The 18,293-nt window shown below is 50.5% G+C and overlaps 1 long non-coding RNA gene across 1 annotated transcript; it reads right to left on the bottom strand.

Annotated features, from left to right (window-relative positions):
- Positions 1-3,093: 3,093 nt before the first annotated feature.
- On the bottom strand, positions 3,094-18,292 carry LOC103789237 (uncharacterized). The gene is made up of 5 exons (XR_001908865.4): positions 18,057-18,292; positions 12,459-12,533; positions 7,240-7,365; positions 5,947-6,043; positions 3,094-4,172 (listed from the first exon to the last, which is right to left on the bottom strand). It is a non-coding gene; the product is annotated as an uncharacterized LOC103789237 (long non-coding RNA).
- Between the last annotated feature and the right edge of the window lies 1 nt (position 18,293).

Raw genomic sequence — 18,293 nt, 5'->3', positions numbered from 1 at the left:
GAAAACTAGTACCATCCATTAGGGTTTTAATGCCATGTCTAGGAGGTAAAGGTAGTTCAGGAATTAATTCATGGCTGCCAGATGGCCATGAGGAAGGGCAGAAAAGGGCCCCTTTTTTTTGGAGAGCTGTTGGAGAGGTCTGGAACTGAGGGCCAGCAGAGATCAGCAGCCTGATCTCTGAGCAGGGAAAGGAGCTCAGTCATCTTCCAAGCACTGACAATCTCCCTCACTTGCTCCATCTCTTCAGCCCATGCTGAATTAGCCAGGCTGGGGAAGCAGCTCTTGAAGAAATTAAACAGGAGGATGAGGAATGGAACCTGAGAGGGGCTCAAGGGCCGATGGGGAGAAGAAAGGGCCCAGGTCCTCCCTGGAAAGTTCACAAACACTCCCCAAGATGTGCGTCCTGCCAGGGGCACCCATCTGTCCTCTGCAGCTCTGCACACCTGCCATCATTCTGTCTACAACTCTAATGTATGCATTCAGCGTCTGTCTCCACTGCTCCAGGGAAGCTTCATGAGGTGGTCGGGTCTGTTCTGTTCCCCACTGAGTAATGGCACAGGGCCAGAGAGTAGCCACTCTTGCTGAATTACTTGTGAATTGCTGCAGGGCCCTTCTAGTCCCCAGTTTTCTGAAGTTCCTTCAGACAGCGTCATCGGGCCCTGAGAAACTCAGTGAGTTTGCAGAAACATAAGCCATCCTCTGCTGTAGCTCACCCCATTTCCCTTCTAGTTACAGCCTGGAAGGAGGCCCAGTTACTTGCCCTAATGCGGCACACTCTCATGCGTGAGTGGCAGCCTCTGTCCAGGCTTCCTGGTTAACCAGTGGTTAAGCAGTGAGTTCTCCAGTGACTTGTCACCTTCCAATGGCTACTGATAGGACTTGACAAATCACAGTGACATTTCCCATGCAGAAGCCCCCAATTAGTCCCCTGAGCTGTTCCTAAAGGACCATGCTCACACACTTGAGAAAGCACAGTAGCCGCCTCTGCCCATCAGAGCCTATCTCCTTTCCTCCCAGCAAGGCCCAAAGACAAAGCATTGGCCCACGCAAGCCAGGCAAGGGGAGCTTCCCCAAGACAGGGCCGACTCCTCGAAAGCTCTGACCAGACACCTTCACAGGGAGGCTGACGCCCTCCCCTGCTTTGGATCACGCAGTATCTGGTTACAAATAAGCGGCCTTGAGCCCATCAATTCTCAAAGTGCCCATGACTGCGTCTGTGAAGTGCAGTCTGAGAGCCCCACAGGCTGGGAGGAGCTTCATTTTCGGAGGCAGGCAGGCTTCCATGCTGTTTATCCAAGCTGTTTCCCGTATCTCATGAAGGGTGGGAGTACTAGAGGGAAGGAGCTCCAGGAGAGACGCACAGATGTCAATCAACTTGATGAAGAACACAGGACTGAAGCCACTTCCGGCCCCGTCTCCCAGGCGGAGCCAGTGGGAACTGGGCTAATGCTACCTCATCCCCGTCCTGGGAGTGGGGCCCACATGAGCTGGATGGCATTGTGGAATGGCAGGTCCAGACACTCACTTCGACCCAGTATTTCTCCATTGTTTTCCCAATGCCATCAAGCAGCTAGGACAACCTATGCCTTTTGCTTCAGGGAAGGAATGACAGAGGGCAGGAAAAAATAAAGATGTGCAGGTTTCACAGGCCTGAGGCTTTAGAAAAGGGAGAGGTCAGATGAGGGAAGAATCAGAGTTTGAGAGAAAGGAGAGTTGAGGAGCATGGGTTCTCCCCTACCCAGACTGGAGCAGGAGAGGAACAAGGTGAGGTGGGAGAGCAGAGGTCAAGGTGCTGATCAGAGGGGCTCAGACCCCAGAGGGAGGGGAGTGCTCCCACGCCGATAGCAACCAGGGCCTGGCTGGCTCTGCCTTCCACACTGCCTCACCTCCTCTAGAAGGAGCAGGGACCAGCCCAGCTGCCTCCTGTCAGCCTCCCCTGCACTAGGAGGGAGAAGAGGAAGGAAGAGGCTCTCCCAGGCTGAGGCAGGGGCAACATGTCCTCTCCTTACACTAAATTTTAAAAGTCCTGTTTCATGTCCTCAGAGTATCTGAGTCAGAAATAACTGGGCAAAGCAGAGCCCACTGTGCCTTGACACGGAGGTGGCACAGCTGTGGCACTGACCAAAGAGACCCAAGTGTCCCATGGAGGGTGACATGCCGAGGCTGCTGCCCGGCACTGACCCCACACCCCTCAGGGCAGCAGCCCACACCCCACTCAGCAGACAGGCAGCATGCTGGGGAAACAGAGGACAAAAGAAGACAATTAAATATGCCAAAGAAAGATGTAACAAGTCACTTTGAGGTGTCCGAAGGCAGGTGCAGACACTGGTAGGATAGACAACATATTTAACTTTGCCACTTCCACCCCCACCACCCCAGTGCCTTATCCAGGAATAAAGCAGAGAGATGGCCGGCACGGAAGCCAGAGAGAGGAGGGGGTGGGCTACGGAGCATGGAGGCTTGGTACTACTGGCTGTGATCCCCTTTGGCTGGTGACAGATCTCACTGTTCCCCAGACATGTCTAGCACCTAATTCCAGGGCAGCCACCTCCAAAATCAACAACAGACCCAAGCAGAGCTGCTCTTGGTATTTTCTTGGTTTTATATATAAGTAGCCACTGGGAAAGAAGAGTCCTTCTTCAGCAGGGTTGATGAACAGGAGAATATGAATTTGGGACACCAGTGGACACCCCTCTGCCACATGGAGACGGACTGTATGCAAATGAAGCCAAAGAGAGATGAGAAATAGAGACAAGAGAGAAGAGGAGATGGGGGGAGGGGGACAGAAGAGAAAAGGCGGACAAGAGGGAAGCAGAAGGCGGGGGCTGCTGACCTGGGTGGGGCCCACCCCAAGGCTCTGCTTTCTGCAGCTCTTCCTCAGACTGGTGACCTGTTCCAGAAGCCTTCTTAGCTTCCCTACCAAATGGGTCCCATTTTTGTTTATGCAAATTTGCTCTGGGTTTCTGTCATTTATGTCTTCAGAGTCCTGATGAACACAGAAATGATGCGATGACTTCTTCACCCTTCCCAACGCTGGGGCTGGTTCTGAGCTTCTGTAGTTGAAGGAAGGGGGGCCAGAAAGTGACAGGACTATTTTTCTTGAGATGCAGTGAGATTCTGTTTAATGAGCAAGGGCCAGAAGCTGGTTAAATGTTTGGGAGAGAAGTTGCAAGGCCGTGGGGCAGAGCAGGCCTGCTGTGCGGCTCAGGGCATGCATGCACCTCAGGGGCGGAAAGAAGAGTCCTTCTGCTCTGCCCAGCTGCCAGCTTTGGGAAGACCCAGAATTGGCAGGTTGGGCATTCCTGTAGGGACAGTGATCCCAATGAGACATCTCTCAATACCTATGGAGGCAGCAGGTAGCAGAGAGGTGAAGGGGGAGCAAAGCAGAGAGGGTGACAAGGCAGTCAGTGTGGTGACCACCATTACCACCCTTGTTTGTGAGGTCACCCCTCAGAGACTCCAGAAATAACCAGGAGACACAGTGAGTGGGTCCAGCTTCTAGGTGCTGAGGTTGCTGCTATTAATAGGAAATATAGAGCTTTATTTTGTAGGTAGAGGCTGGCGAAGTGGCTATTCAAGTTACATAAGTAGAACTTGATGTTGGTCTTGGGGACTTCTGCTGCTTTCGATGAGCATAGATCATTGAGAACAGCACGAGTGCCAGTAGCCATACGACTGACTCATAGGGTTTTTAGACCAGTGATGCTGGCAGGGAGCAGAGACTGCCCCAGACCTGAGCAGGGTCAGTCACTGAGAGAGAGGAAGTGACTTTGGATCATCTCGGTGATAGAACAGAACACAGCCCGAAGGTATCATGCTCAGCTCCAATCAATCACAGAATGGGCACTCCAGCAAAATAGAGCCAGTGGTACCTTCCTAAGCTGCAGAACTCTATTAGATGCCCCCGGAGCCAGTTGAGCCCTGGTGAAGGTGAACATTCGATCTGAGAGCCGAGGCTGCCTTTTAGACTCATCATTACATAAAGATGCTCTCAGTACTATCATTCTGTCACCACCAGTGTGAACAGAATGTATATTCTGTGCTTCAGCAAAGGCCATGGGGATGTCTTCTCATATTTTCCTTCGAAGAACACAGATGTTTTGTCCTGGGACTTCCGAGCCTAATGTCCCCAAGCACCAGCTCAGAGGTGAGTTGTTTCCATTGCACTGAGGCTGCAGGAAGAGGATGGCATAGATCAGTATTCTAGTCACTCTGGACAGATTTTCAATCTTTCTTCCAAAGGGTAAAAACAGCATTTTCCTGATTCTTAAAGACCTTCCAGCCTGTACTCCCCCTGCCTACATACGACATGGAAGACTCAACCCAAAGTGAAACGTAAGGGATACTTTCTGAAACAGGGATCTAAGGGTACGAGATGATAACACAGACATATGAGGAAACCAAGGGAACTGTCACTTCTCACACAGCCCGTGTGCACCCACCCAAGGGCTCAGACACCTGGTAACTCTAAAAAGACTAAAGGTGTGCCCTAAGCTCACCCATGGGATGTTGCTGGTCATCCTTGGTGCCCCAACACATAGGCAGAGACAAGGAGGGGGATCTGGAGGTGAGAATGGGACCTGGGCCCAAGTGCCTAGGCACACAGACACAAGGAAAGAAGAGGAGGGGTGTAGAGGGGCCCCATACTTGTTCCCACACGGGTCCAAGTATGAGGCCCCTCTACTTTGAGGCAAAGACTTAGAGGCAACACAAAGAGATGTGAAGAAGATGTCAGTGGCTTCATCACCAGGGATGGACTCCCACAGGCTGCACAGAGGCCACCATCAGAAATGCATGTGCAAGAGGCAGCATCTGCACAAAGCCACTCTACTGCCAAGGGAAAATCAGAGACATTGCCCTCCTGCCAGGCCTCGGAGTCTCCTCTTCCTGAGCTGAGGTCGCCCAGGGGCATGGACCACCACTGGCAAAGAGCAGAGGAGTCTGGGTCTGTGTAATCTCCCCCAAGCCACAGCACAGGCCACCAAGCAAAGGGAACGGCAGGGCCAGCAGCACTGGGTCCCAGGGGAGACACATGGTACTGGGCAGATGTTCCATTTCCCAAATAGACACAAATGCCTGGCATGGCTGCTGTTCTGTTCTGTGAAGTGTTTGGGTGACTTCCCAAGAAATACAGGAAAAGACAGTTGTGGTGAGCTATACCATCCATTGCCCCAGTAAAACATGCTTCCCAGTTCTCAGGCCCTTGTGTGTTCCCCTCCCACACTGATGCTAGGCTTGGTCAAGGGACTTGTTTTAGCCAATGGAGCATTAGCAAGTATAGCACAAGCAGTGGTTTGACAAGCACATGCCCAGGACAGCTTGTCTTACCACAAGCCAGCCCTTATCAAGAATCTCAGCTAGGATGCTGAATGTTGAGAGGCTGTGTAGAGAGAAACCTTGGAGGTTGAGAGTCCTCTTTTATTTCCAGCCTAGACAAGCTCCCAGCTAAGTGTAGCTGCATAAGTGATTCAGCTCTGCAGAGCAGAAGAACCTCCCAGCTGAGCTTTGTCAGCCACAAAATCCTGAGAAATAATAAAGTGTTGTTGCTTTAGGCCATGAAGTTTTGAGGTGGTATGTGACCCAGTAATACCTAAAACAGAGGGGCTGAGGAAGGATCCAGGAACTTTTCATACCATTTTTAGCCTGTCTGTAGGAGAGTAATCAATCCCACCCATTCATCCCAAAATAATGATTTACTTCTGAATTATAAGGCCTGGTGCCTCAAACAACAGCAGCCTGTGAATGCAAATCAGCAGTTGCTTATGAAGCCACAGTCAGGGTTTCCAACCTCCCCAGATTGGTTTTGATACACTTAAAAAGAAACCCTGTGTCTGGACACCAATGGAACCCACCCCCCTCCCGCGCCCGCAGAAGTAGTTCTGGCCATCCCAGAAGGATGCACACTTTGTTGAACAAGCTGAATACAGCCAGTCAACTCAGTCATACCTCAGCTCATGTATCCTAATGTGTGAAGGGCTGGAAGGATCCAATGAACTCCAACTCTGAGGAGCTTGCAGTTTCATTGAAGAGAAAAGAAACAAGCCTGGGAATACATAAGCAGATCTGTGAGATTTTAACAAGAGTGGCAGGCAATATGAAGGAGAGGTCACAAGGCAGTTGGCGAATTGTTGCCTGATGGACAATAACATCCCCTCCAATTTCTAATCTTACAGCTATCTGAACACTTTCACATTCCTTATTTCATTTATTTAAAACAACAGTCCTGTGATATGGTTAGGGCAGGATTCAAGATCCCCTTTTCATAGAAAGAGCTTAAGTAGAGCATGAACTGGAAACTCAATTCCTGGGGTCCTGGGTCCATAAACTGGACTGAGCATAGATGAGTGCCAATGAACAGAACTGAATGAGTGGAATGCACTTAGGCTTGGCAGCAGATATAGAGGCACTGTCCCTAGCAGGCAGCCCGGGAAGAAGGGACATTCCTTGTGGGGTATTTCCCAGTATAGTCCTGGGACCTCCTACCTCAGAATCCCTTGACACAGATTGATAATGTAGATGCAACGGCTGAGGGTTGGGCCTAGGAGCCTCTATTTTAAGAGGCCTCCAGACAACTCTGATGATCAATTATATTTGAACACTGGCCACAGAAGGCCCCTTGCCAGATGGCATGGTATTCAGGTCACCTGACTGGTGGACACCAGAGAAGGGACTGTCCCCTATGCCTGGACCATTGCTCCAGCTAGTTCTTTGATCTTCCTTAAGGTGGGACTGACCCAGTTTTGGAAGGATATGTAAGATTTGGGGCAAGGAACCATGGCTTATGCCTTTAGTCCCAGTACTTTAGAAGGCTGAGACAGGAGGATCACTTGAGCCCAGGAGTGTGAGGCTGAAGTAAGCTATGACCTCGCCACTGCCCTCCAGCTTGGGCAAGAGCATGTCTCTAAAAATAAATAAATAAATAATAAAATGAAAATAAATATTTGGGCATACAGAAAGATAAAGGATAAAGCATTGAAGGCACCAAGGAAAAAAGAAGGGTGAAGAGCTCCCTTCCACCTTTTCCTGTGCTGCATCTCCATGACGCAACAGCATTATTAGGTTAAAAACTCACAGTAAAGGGACAGCCAATGCTAACAAGGGTTTGGGGTAATAACCCTAGCTCCAGGACGGCCCTGTCTCCATGTTGTTTCCTGTTTCTCTGAGGCAAGGAAATGTCATTATTGAACTGTGGCATGGGCAAGGTCTGCTCTCATTCTTTCCCCGGATCTCAGAACTCACCCAAAGTCAGAAAGCAGAGCGCTGAGGGGGACAACCTGCCCAGGACAGGAGGCTTCCAGGGTGTACTGGCATTACAGCACCAGGGTGGGGCGGACAGGGCTTCATCCCATGTCATGCCAGCAGGTTCTGCAGACAAAGGTGGCAGGAAGCAAGTGGGGGGAGAGAGAGAGAGAGAGAGAGAGAGAGAGAGAGAGAGAGAGAGAGAGAGTGTGTAAAGACAGACTACTAATTTATTACTATAGATAATACTAATGTAGATGATGTATATCAATATTTATTAATATAGATAATATATATCATTATTTATTAATATAGATAATAAACAGAGCTAGGGACAATTAAAAAGGAGATGGGGGTGGGGGCTCCAATCCTCTTCCCAACTAAACCAACGTGGGGTAAGGGCAGAGAGGGAGAAAAAGACACAGGGCAATGGCGGTGGGGTGGGGCGTCCCTCACATTTGAGATTTGTCTTTTATTTCTATCAGCCTTTCCCACTCTTTGTGACTGAAACTGAGCCACTTCCGATCTGTATCAGGAGGAAATGTGCTGCTTATGCGTGCATAATTAGACCCAGGTAATTCGCTCTTTAATAATCAGCAGGCTTCTCCCACCAGCCCACTAAACCTCCCTCTCTTGCCTGCTTGCTTCTATTTTCATCCCTGTCCCCTCCCAGGTGGGGATCCTTTAAAGAGGCCCAGCTGGTTTGTCATCCTTTCCTTTCTTTCCAAATGGTCCTACTGGGGCCCTCAAGGGTGCTCCTTTCCCTTCTGATTCAGAGTAAGGTTCTGAGCCAAGGGGCTAAGGAACTAGAGAACCCGATTCCGGGCAAGGGCGCTATTTCAGGAGCTTAGACAGTGAGCAAGCCCCGCCCACTCTCCCTCTAGCTCAGCAGAGCCCGGCGGGACCCTCCCACTTGCAGGGAGGAGACCATCTCCAGGAAGCCAAAAATGATGAGAGGGTTCTCTTCCTCCTGTCTCTCAAGTGGGCGCAGGGAGGATAGAAAATTATCCTTTGCAATGTTACTGCCACTGTCATTGTGAATTGAGGCTCAGGGCTCCAGGACTCCCAACTGGGCGCACTGCTCCGTCCCCTCCAACCCCCAGCCCAGTGCCCAGGCTTCTGAAGAGGGGACTGAAGGAAGCGAGAGGGCCCAGGAGACAGGGGAGAAAAATTAAAATGCAAATTACTTTTGCTGTTTTGTTTTATACTGCTTCTTTAAAAATATTACTCTCATTACAAAAGTAAACCATGGTCACTGGAGAAATTTCCAAAAACCTCAGCATTGAGAAAAGAAGAAAATGAAAATCACTCAATCCAGCCACCCAGAGATAATTACTAGGAGGTGTATTTGCTTGTGGTTCTCTTGACATATAAATCTTAATCCACAAACTCAAGCGGGTAAGAAACGAAAGATTACTAGTCAGTCTGTTAGGAGCCCCCTTCCCCTCATTCCTTGGAGGTGGTAGAAATCTCAGCTCAGTTCTGAGTCCCACACCCACTTTCCTGACCCTGTGATAAATTCCACAGGCTTAAGGCAGGCGATCATCCCACCCACAGCCCTCTCTGCCTGTGCAGGCATCCACCAAACCTCTGTTGTCTATCTGCTTCCTAAAGGTCAGAACTGTGGGTCGCTGCTGCACAGAACTTCATTCCCATCAAAAAGACAGCCTCAGAACGCCTGCTTGCCTCTTTCATGCCCTTCTCAGAGCACTGACTCAGAAGCCCTTCTGTCTCCAAATCATTTTGGAGCCGGAGGCAGCTTGCTGTGGCCTTTCAGCATTTCATGTACACTGAGGTGAGCTTGCAGCTGTTATAGTGAACTCCAAGTTTCTCTTCAAAGAATCAGTATGTCAGTATGTTCCGCTCTCTTATTCTTTAATTCTCTATTTTAAAGTTCAACTTCCTTGTAATTCCAGTAAACAACCTTCTCCACCGGTTCTAATCAGTAGTTCACATCTGTTCCCCCTCCCCCTGGCTCCATCCAGACTCATCCTGGTCACCTAGGTCTCCGCACCATCCCCCACCCATAACCATCCTTCCTGCCAAAACACCTACCCCGAAACTCCAGCTCAGACCCCTGCTCTTTTTAAAATAGCTAATCAGGATTAGTCTAGCTTGTGCGGTCTAACCCTAGCCAATAGGGGAACGACACAGCAGTAGGGATGACCCCTGTCAGGTATAAGTACCTCTTCCCCCTTGTCCAAGCATGTGGTGGCCATCATTGCTCCATCCGTGCACTGAACCTTTCTATAGAAGTAAACTGCCTTGCTGGGAGGATTTATTTTCGACTGCTATTTCTTTTGCAGCATCGAAGTTTTATTTATAACACAGGCATGTATGAGGTGAGCTTGCAGGAATGATCTGAGGGCTTCTGCCTTCTTAGGGCTCTACCTAAGAGAGATATTTACCATCTTCCTCTGCATCCCCAAACTATCTGGTCTTCTGTCATCTCTCCCAAGGCAGAAAACTCTTCTAGCCCCTATCAGAGACCTACTCACATCTAAGGTCTCCTTGTGTCCCCATGAACTCTCTTATCCTCACCTTCTGCTCTACCCTGCCCCAAGATCAGGGAGATTCTTTTCTAACTTTAGAGATGGGAAACTTTGCTCTTATGAAGGTGCCATAGAAAGTTGAGCAGTGTGTGCACTCCACAACAGGGATATTTAACATGCCAAAGGACAGGGCACCTTTTTGTAATTTGCCCAAAGGTGCCATGTGTGTGAGCCACAGTGCTGCCCTTACTCATCATGTCTTGCTCCAAACCCTTACCCAGGTCTAGACTTCTGAAACTCAAAAGCCAATAATTTGACTGTTTTGTTAGCTGAGTCCTGCAACATCCTCCCTTCCCTGAAGCAATTAATATTGAGCAGTCTGGCCTCTGTCTGGCTGTAAGGAAGGACCACAGGTGTCAGGAAACACAGGGGGATGCCTTGGTTAATATTTCACAATATCATGCACAAATGTATATGCCCATTCACAGGTCCAAATGCTAGGTTGAAATCTCTGAGGTTAGGGACCAAAACTTGCCTTTTTAAAACTATGCCAGGTAATTCTGAAGGGGCTGGGGGAGAAATCCCATGCAAAGAAATTGAGATCAGTCCCTGGAGAACTGCTATCCCCAGCCCTTCAGCTCCTGTTGGGGAGCTGTGGGTGATGCTTTTTCTGCCTGGATGGGTGAATTCAGGGCTGAGAGGGCCAGGATGGATGGTGGCTTTTCTTATCTTAAAAAGCCCTGTACAACCTCAAGTATCTTCTTGTTTTCTCAGTTTGTTTCTAGCTGAGATGTTGAGACCAGCCACTCACTAGTGCATCCCAGAACCACTTCTGGGGGAGTGTCATCCTAAAGGCTTTCTCTAGAAGGGGCCAGGCTTTCTCTAGGAGCAGCCATCCAGCCCACTTCTCCCATCCACAGGCAGCTCACAAGCAGCCTCCTACTGGAAGGAAGCGGGAGAAGCGCCTTCCCCAGCAGAACTGGAGTGCGGAGAACCCCATATGCCTCCACAGAGGAAGCCTTCCAGGATGGAGACAATTTCACATCTGACCTGGGAGCTGAGAGGAGCGTGTTGAATTTCTATTACCTCAGCATAAAATGGCAATGCTAATGTAGTTTCCAATTTAGGTTTTAAAATGCCACTTTAAAGGACAGCTTCAGTTCTCTTTTAAAACTTTTTTAAAATAATCACATTTCCTCATGAATCAGGACATGGCATATTCATCCCTTCCTCCCCATCAAAGACTCACAGAGCAAATGGGATCCTTCCCCAGACATTTGATGACCAATGTGCACCACTTACTTGGTCAGGGGGCATTTTCTGCCTGACACCACATCCATATCCTCTTCTGCCTGGGGCTGCTGAGCAACCGGTCACAGTTCTGCCACACCCCATGACATGTGCTGCCCAGTGACAGGGCGGGAGGTAGGACTGGGAAAGAAATGAGAGCTGCCTGGACAACAGCCAGGGGCGAGGTTTGAAGCTGGTGGTGGGTGGCTGTAGGGAGGGACTTATCCAGACAAGAGAACAAAGATCCCTAGCAGTTTTATCAAATAGAAACCAAGTGGATGGATTTTCTTTTTGAACTTTGGGAGGAAAAGAAAACATAACTTCACACCCTGGAGAAATATGCACCTGAATTTTGTAAACCTGGATTTTCTTCCTCTTTCTAGTGAGGGTAGAAATTCTCCCTACCCTTTCAGTGCACATGGGCGGCGGGGATGGGCATAAAGAGTGAACGTTGTCCAAAGGATGTCTCTCTGATCCCAGGCTCCCATTAATTTGGGAAGCAACCTCAGGATTTGTGCCCAGGAAGACAGGGCCCCTCAAAAGAAAGAAGAGCTTTCTCTGGACTGGGTTTGTAGGCTTGACCTGGTGTTTAGGTAGGGATGGGGTGAGTAGGAAGTGGGTGCCTGTCCTTGCAGGGCCAGGAATAATCCTGAGAGAGAAGTCAGGCACCTGGCTGCCCGCCGAAGCCCCCAGCTCAGGAGAGCTCAAGCCTGCACCTCCTGCTGCCGGCTCTCCCAGCCCCAGCCTCTCACAGCTGGCCCAGACCGCTGACTCCTGAGGATGCAGAGAAAAGGCAGGTCCGGAGTCCTAGAGCTTCTTGCTGACTCAGACCAAGTCTTTCTAGCTGGTCCTGCCCCCAGCCATGGGTGGGGGTACAAGTCAACGGGACCATCCTGGCCTCCCAGCCAGCCTGCCCCTGAACCCTAAAAAGGTGGATCCTGATGCCCCTTCCCAGTCCTTCCTTTGTGGCCAAAAGCCAATCTGGATAGTTTTGTTTCTATTTTGAAGCTTTGTCAGATTTTTAATATTTTCATTTCATTTTGATTCCATATCTCATTCTAAATAAATATTCACTTTAAAACCTAATTATTTGCTCTTATTCTCAGAGAGGGCCCCTAAGAGGTACAAGCTGCAGATTCCAAAAAACCTAGAACTGCCCCTAAGAATGGACCACAGGGTGAGTGAAAGACAAGAGGCGGCTATAATCTCAGTCTCTGGCAGTGGGGCTCTGGGCCTGGGCAGTAACCAGCCCTGTGGAAATACTGATGGCAAGAAGGAGAAGGTCCAGCAGAGATGACAGCCCAGGACACACATGGGCCTGGCACTGCTGACCACAGATATGAAGCTCTAGCCACACGGGTGTCTGCTTGACACCCTGGGCTCCAACTTCAGCCCAGACTCAGAGGCCCAACCCTAGAATGAGGACATCACTCTTACCCTGAGAAGACTCTGAATGTGAGGCACACAGTCAAGACCAACAGTCATCAGGTGGGGACTGCCTGGGTCCATCCTCTAAAGAGAAGGTAGAAAGGAAGGGTTAGTTGGTGCCAAAGGCTGGGAGAGAAGGCTTCCTAGAGGGCTGAGTCTTGCTGGGATTTCAACCCTGATACCTGCCTGTTTCTCTAGGACCTGACAGCCTTTTGCAAAGGGTCACCAGCCCCAGCCTCAGCAGAGGAAAGATGACTCCATGCTTGGCTAGCAAGGGCAACAGTGCCACCAGCTTCATACATCCTGCCTGGCAGGGGGTCTCCTAACAGGTGGGCTTTGCTTAGGAACTCCTTACAGCCAGGCAGAGACACTTTGAGCTTGAGGCTCTTCTTACCAAGTCCTTCTTTCCCTCTCCTTCTCAGGGGTCAGAACTGTACTGTGACCTGAAGGCTCTCCCCGCTGCCCCTTGTTCTTGCCCCCTTTTTATCCATAGCAGCTGTTTCCCCTAATACATCTCCTGCATGTGCTTCTTGGAGGACCTGAGATGACACTGAGCCAGACTGTATTTTTCTTCTTACAGTAATCAGAATAATTGAACAAGATTAAAAGACAGAAATCTTGTCATTCTATGATTCAGATGTTTAATGCTGTACCCATCCACTACTTAAAGTAACACGGCATCCCACTTGAAGTATTCACGCCAAATTTTAGAAAATGCAACACTAGACAAAAACAAACTTTTCCTGAAGGAGCTGTTTTGCTCTGGCCTCACTACCAAGTTCCAGACCTTTTCATGAAGCAGTTCCACATCAGTGCCACAGATGAGTCAGGGCCTCTAAAGTAACTGCGCACACCTGCTCCCAGCCTTGCTACCTGTCTCCATTTCTGGGTCTAAGGCACTCCTTCTGGCCCCCAGTCTCTCCATAAGTGTAACCACAAAAGCCAGGTCCCCTATCCTGGAAGTCCAGGGACAGGGACCTGAGGATGCCAACCAGACTACCAGGTGCCCCGAGCCTGGCAACTGATCCCAAACAACAGTCCTGTTCCCAGTCTTTGGCCATATACTGGCTCTATCTCAGCTTTAGGCTCCTTTTCAGTTCTTGGCCAGTGTGTTGGCACATTCCTTAATATGCAACGACCCCACCCATGACCCCACCCAACACCCCTAGTTGAGCTCAGGCAGCAGGAGGAATGCAGTTTCACCACGCTGCAAACCTCTGCCCTTGCCAGAGAAGGTGAGGTGATTGGGCCCAGGGGGTGACAATCAGTCTATCAGTCCCAGGATTCTGCAAGCCTTGGGTCACCGTAACCTACCTGGCTTGAGGTTATACTGCTAAGGGTACGCAGAGAGGCAGATGAGGTCACATGTCACTGGGATCCTGGAGAAAGATGCTGCGGTACTGAGTGGTGAGACCTGATTCAAAAATAAATGGCACACCGTTCACCAGCCTGGTGGATCTTGAAACTGACTCTCTCCATCCATCACCTGATCTGGCCAAAAACTGGCAGGCCGGGAGGACCAAAGGACAGAACCAGAGACACTCTTTCTGGGATAGGAGACAAAGCCAGTTCAGGAGCTCTCTCCTTGCAGAATCCTTTCTCCCTCATACCCCATACACTCTCCAGTTACCCCACTCCGCTAACCAAACTGCAGCCACTTTGAAAGCCCTGGCAAGACCATTCTCCAAGCCTCCTATGGACTATTCTCATTAGGAAAGCTGCTTCCTTCCAGAGCCTGGGCTTGTGCTACTTGCCATTTAGTTCTTTGCTTTTTGAGACGGAGCCTCACTCTGTTGCCCAGGCTGGAGTGCAGAGGCACAATCTCAGCTCACTGCAACCTCCAGGTTCAGGCAATTCTCCTGCCTCAGCCTCCTCAGTAGCTGGGATTACAGGCACGCACCACCATGCCTGGCTAATTTTTGTATTTTTAGTAGAGACAGGGTTTCATCATCTTGGTCAGGCTGGTCTCAAACTGCCCAGTTTGGCCTCCCACAGTGCTAGGATTACAGACATGAGCCACTGGGCCTGGCACCACTTAGTTCTTAAAATGGTCATTCTAGGCTGAGCACAGTGGCTCACACCTGTAATCCTAACACTTACAGAGGCCGAGACAGGCGGATTATCTAAAGTCAGGAGTTAGAGCCCAGCCTGACCAACATGGTAAAACCCCATCTTCACTTAAAAAAAAAAATATATATATAAAACAGCCAGGTGTGGTGAGGGGGTGCCTGTAATTCCAGCTACTCAGGAGACTAAGGCAGGAGAATCACTTGAACCCGGGAGGTGGAGGTTGCAGTGAGCCAAGACGGTGCCGCTGCACTCTAGCCTGGACAACAGAGCAGGACTCTATCTCCAAAAAAAAAAAAAAAAAAGTCATTCTAAAATGTAACCTTAAAGTCACCAAAAACTATGGTTACCAAAAGCCATCTAAAACAAACAAACAAAGCCATTTCCAGGGATGATGATTTGGAAAACAAACACAACAGCTCTGCAAGCAAGGGCATCACCAGTATTCTCAGAGGAGTGGCCACTCCACTTTCCAGCAGACTAACACCTGCACGGGGAAAACCCAACAAACTCCAACCTTCAGACAGCAACTTTTCACCTCTGATCTTCACCCAGCTTCTGCGTGACGCTGAGTAGTTTAATAATGATTCCCTTGGCGTGCGGAAGAAACAGAAATAGCTCCACCAGGCACCGCAGGCCTGCATGGCACAGTTTATGAAATCCTGGGGCTCTAATGCTTCCAGTCTCCCAAGTTTCCATTAAACAGCTGCCAAATGGCTCTTGCTGGCAGGAAAGGCACCCTTGCCTTGCCTCCCTCGGTTTCTCCACAGACAGGTCGGCAGGGAAGGAACGTGTGTCACTCAACAACTACATAATGGGAAAGAGGTTGCCCTGAGGTCCCAGCCCTGTGACCTCTGCCTGTCAAAGCCAACCTCTAAGCGCCTTTTTATAATCTTTTCCAAAGACTTAAATGTATGGGTACACAAAGCTCCCTTAATGGAAGGTCGCTCTGGCTTGTATAAAGAGCTGTGTAAACTTCATCTCTGCATTTACTCAGTACCAGCCTTGTTTAATTTCCTGCCCAGGGATGTGCAGGGAACGTGACTGCCCTCTCAGGGCCCGGAACATCTTTCCAAAAAGAAACAGTACCCCCCCACTTCAGGGCCCCCCAAAAAGGCAAAATATCTCCTCCAACTGTACTAAAAGGGAAGGCAGTTTGACCACACGCTCTTTGTTGAGTTTCTCTTTAGAAAAGGTGGCTTCAGACTGAGTGGACAAGCACAGACCACAGTTGCAGGGTCCCCTGCACCATGACCAGCTGTGTGATCTTGGCAAGTGACACCGGGTTCTGGTTTTCTCCTTGAGAAAATGAGGGTGATAGCAGTGCCTATCACAGGCTGCTGTGGGGAGAAAGATGAATGCTAAGCTCCCACCCCCAAGAGCTCAGCTTGTGGTAAGACGGTCGGGAATGGTAGCTACTAGAATCATTCTGCCATGGTGGGTGGTTCATTACAATGGCTAACGGCATGGACTCTGGAGCCCCTCTCCCCACATCCAAGCCCCAGCTTCTTCATTCACAGGCGGGAGACCTTGCATGTGTCATTTCTATAAAATGCAGCATGGGAACAGCAGCAGCTGTGGGGAAGGAATGAGCTGTGTTGGGGACACCAGGTTCAAAGATTTCCCTGCCCTCCACCACCACCATCCCTGTCCCACCACCATCCCTGTCTTGCCACCATGAGCAGTGGAGATGCAGGGACCTTCCATCCACACCAAACCCTTTGCAGACACCCTTGCTCCACACCATTTCCTGGATAATCACAGCATGTTTCCAGAGGAGGACCAGAACAACACTTATTTACCATCACCCCACATTTTACAGCTCAAAGGGCTGAGGCTTGCCCCAGATTACACTTAGAGCCTCCCAACTGAGCTGCCTGGCATTAGGAAGCCCCCCTCCTGGGTTCTTACCTGGGGTCATCATGGAGCTGAGAGAAAGTGGGGAAGGCAGGCCATGCCACTCCCATATAGACCCCAGGAGGAAATTCCAGGCCAAACCCCAAACTGAGCTACCCAAGTCCTGCATTCTTGCCTTCCCAGGACCCAGGAAGTTACTGACAGCAGGAACATAACCCCCTCCATCGACCTGAGTCTCCCCATGCCTGAAAGTGCTGGTAAGGAGGCCTGTTCTGGTTTTACATGATGTTCTCTATCCTGCTGGCTGAGAAAAAATGCTGTCTGAAATAGGTTAAGTCTTCAGAGAAAGGGACTCCCTCATCTCCTGAGCAGCCCACTGCCACTGCTGCTGCTACATCACTGATACATGGTGGCTGTCCTGGGCTAACACGGATAAGCCCTGGCCCCTCTCAGAGCCAACTTTGCTATCTGGAAAATGAGGCATTGGCAGTAGCCAAGTGGAGGGGCCCAAAATCCTGTGCCCTGGAAGCAGACTAGGCAGCCCCCCAGGACCAAGGGGGATCCCATCTGAGATGGTGATTGGGTAGATGGGCAGTGCTCAATCCTGCCAGGCCCTGCTGAAACCCCCACAGGCCCATCTGTGGGACTAAGTGAAAAACACCGAAGAGTCAGGACTTGGAACCACAGTTTCAACTTAGACAAAGAGCTCACGGAGGTGATTCTGCCGGGCTGAGCAGGGACTTGTGAGGATGAGCTCTGGTTGTTCTTGTTATGCTGGTGACCAGGCATGAGGTACAGTGGGAAGAGAGAATAACGAACTCATTTACTCATCTTTCTACTGGCTCACTCAGCCAGTGTCACCAAGCTCTCCCTATGTACCACACCCCTTAATGGGGGAAGAGGAAAAGCGGAGAAAGACAAAGATGTCAACTTCGCTGACCCTTTGAGGGTCTCTGACAAGTGACTAGACAACAGGGCTGGGTCTAGGGTGAGCGGGGAGGCATCTGGGGCAGTCCCAACCGTGCACTTGTGGACTCTGGGAGCAAGTGTCTCATTCAGTATTGTGCCCTAGGCTCTTCACACACCTCCCCCTAATTCTGGCCCTGAAAGAAAATGACAGACCATTGGTAAGGGGTAGGTGCTTGTTGAGAAGTGCAAGGGCTGTGGTGGTCCAGGGCAGTGATTCCCACTCTAGTGTGGGGGGCCTGGAAGACTTCTCAGAGGAAGTGAGAGGTTTGGACTCCTGAGAAAGGAGACACCTCCCTACTCAATCCAACTGACTGCCCGCCTCTGTCCTGGCCATCTCGCCTTTCCAGGGCTGCCAAGGGCGGAGAGGGGGAGGCCACTGCCAGTGCCATGGCCTCCTCTTGCCCCTCTGTGCCCAGGCAGAACAGGCAAAGGGGAGCTGAACATTCCTGCACACGGTGCAGGAAGCACACAGACCGGCACGACGCAGCCGGAGAGGGCACGAGGCCCGTGGAACCAGTTCCGGCTTGAATACGCTTGTCTGGGGGCGTAGCTGTATACCCTTGGAGGTCCTGTGCCTGGCCTGAGCTACCCAGCAGCCAGTGGGCACTTGAGGCAAACCAGGCCATGCCTGGAGGGAGCCTGCCAAGGAGGAGAAAGAACGCAGGGCAGGTGTGCAAGCTCGGCTGAGCCTTGTCACTGACTTGGTTTGCTTACCTCAACGGTTTGTCCCTGTTTGGCGTGCGGCTCTGTTCATAGGTCTGTAACTGTGTCTTTGCCCGTCAGTCTTCCTGTGACCCTGTGCTTTCTTCTTTCCTCGCTATCTCTCTCTCTCCCTGTCTCTGTCCCTCTGTCCGTGAGTGATGTGAAGCCGGGCAGAGGGCAGTCGCAGCCGCGTCCTCTCTTGCACGCATCGGTTCGCAGCCATTCCCGGGGCAGCCGCCGCCAGTCCTG

The sequence above is a fragment of the Callithrix jacchus genome, chromosome 2 (assembly GCF_049354715.1).
Source record: "Callithrix jacchus isolate 240 chromosome 2, calJac240_pri, whole genome shotgun sequence".
In the NCBI taxonomy this organism is placed as follows: Eukaryota; Metazoa; Chordata; class Mammalia; order Primates; family Cebidae; genus Callithrix; species Callithrix jacchus.
This window is presented reverse-complemented; position numbering and strand designations above follow the sequence as displayed.